Source organism: Cynocephalus volans, chromosome Y (genome assembly GCF_027409185.1).
Source record: "Cynocephalus volans isolate mCynVol1 chromosome Y, mCynVol1.pri, whole genome shotgun sequence".
NCBI lineage: Eukaryota > Metazoa > Chordata > Mammalia > Dermoptera > Cynocephalidae > Cynocephalus > Cynocephalus volans.
In genome coordinates this window covers 3,156,474-3,158,363 of record NC_084479.1, presented here as the reverse complement: position 1 = coordinate 3,158,363, position 1,890 = coordinate 3,156,474, and positions in this window count along the sequence as shown.

The following is a 1,890-nucleotide window of genomic DNA, read 5'->3' as shown; positions in this document are numbered from 1 at the left end:
CATGATCCAGCAGCAAGTAGGCTTCGCTGCTGCCACCCGGCACCATCCCAAGCCCGGCCTAGCGCCCACAGAGCAGGGAGACATCCTGCAAGGGAAGGGGAAGCTCTGCAGAGACCACATGCTCTGCGGTGCCTCAGCGCATCCCAGCAGCCCAGGCCAGAGCGCACGGAACAGGGAGAAGTCCAGCACGGGAGGTGGAAGCTCAGCAGAGACCACACACCCTGCGGTACCACCCCATGATCCAGCAGCCCGGCAGAGTCCAAGCTGACCAGAAAGGTGGATACCCAGAGAGGCCCAAGACCCGAGGCAACCACATACGCAAGGCACTAGTGGCCAACTGAGTAGTCACTGAAGTAGCCATAGCAAATTGGCAACCACAGCAACATCTTAGTCAGTCAATAGTGTCAAACCTGTGGACTCTGAAACCCCCTGCCACAATGAATAAACATAAAAAAAAAGATACCAGAAATACAAAAAATCAAGAAAGTACACCACCAAAGGTTAATAACTCTCAAGCTCTAGATCTTATAGAACAAGAAGCCCTTGAAATGACTGACAAGGAATTTCGAGTGATAATTCTAAGGAAACTGAATGAGATACAAGAAAACTCAGCTAGACATCATGATGAAACGAGAAAAAATATACAGGACCTGAAAGAGGAAATGTAAAAGGAAATCAATGCCCTGAAAAAAAAATGTAGCAGAACTTGCCAAACTGAAGAAGTTATTCAGCGAAATAAAAAACACAACGGAGAGTTTAACCAGCAGGCTTGCGGAATTTGAAGAGAGAACCTCTGAACTTGAAGATGGGCTGTTTGAAATAACACAAGCAGACAAAAAAAAGAACCAAAGGCATTGAAGAAAATCTGAGAGAGATATCAGACAACCTTAAGCGCTCAAATATCTGAGTCATGGGTATTCGAGAAGGGGAAGAAAAAGGAGATTGCATTGAACATATATTCAACAAAATAGGGGCAGAAAACTTCCCAGGTATAGGAAAAATCACAGATCTTCAGATCCAGGAAGCTCAACGATCTCCAAACATATTCAACCCAAAAAGGTCTTCTCCAAGACATGTTATAGTCAAATTGGCCAAACTCAAAGACAAAGAGAGAATCTTAAAAGCTGCAAGGGAGAAACATCGAATCAACCTATAAGGGAACCCCAATCAGACTAACATCAGACTTTTCATCACAAACCCTAAAAGCCAGAAAGGAATAGGATGACATATTCAAAATACTAAAAGACAGAGACTGTCAGCCAAGAATAGTCTACCCTGCAAGGCTATCCTTCTGAAATGAAGGGCAAATAGTATATTTCTCAGACAAACAAAAACTGTGGGAGTTCACCACCACACGACCACCCTTACAAGGAATTCTCAAGGGAGTACTGGGTTTGGTTCCTGAAAAATAACTACCACTGCCATAAAAGTCCAAGAAAAATCAAAACCCACTAGTATAATAAAAATGGCTTTCATGAAGAGAAAACAAACAAACAAAAAGGCTATCAAAAGTAACCACTGGAGATTTTTGTTTTTGTCATTATTGCCTTATGAATTTTAAAATACATTTGATATTTAAATGTATACACTTGTTTTCATTTATAATTCTTTTTGATCCTCAAATTATCTTATATTTTGTCCATGAGAAGCTTCCTTCAGTTGTTCTTGAGTCATTTCACACAACACTTTTAGTCTTAATAGCTTTTGTGTTCTTGCAAAACAAGATATTCCAGGTTTGTCTTTCACATTTTATATCTGCCCTGGAGCTGAAATTAGCCATTTTTCACAAGGATCTTTATTATTATATTAACATTGTACTTTGAGGCTACCATTCAAGTTCCTGTCATTCTTTGCTATTGTGTTGCCATTCTTTCTAGACCTTTTCACTGA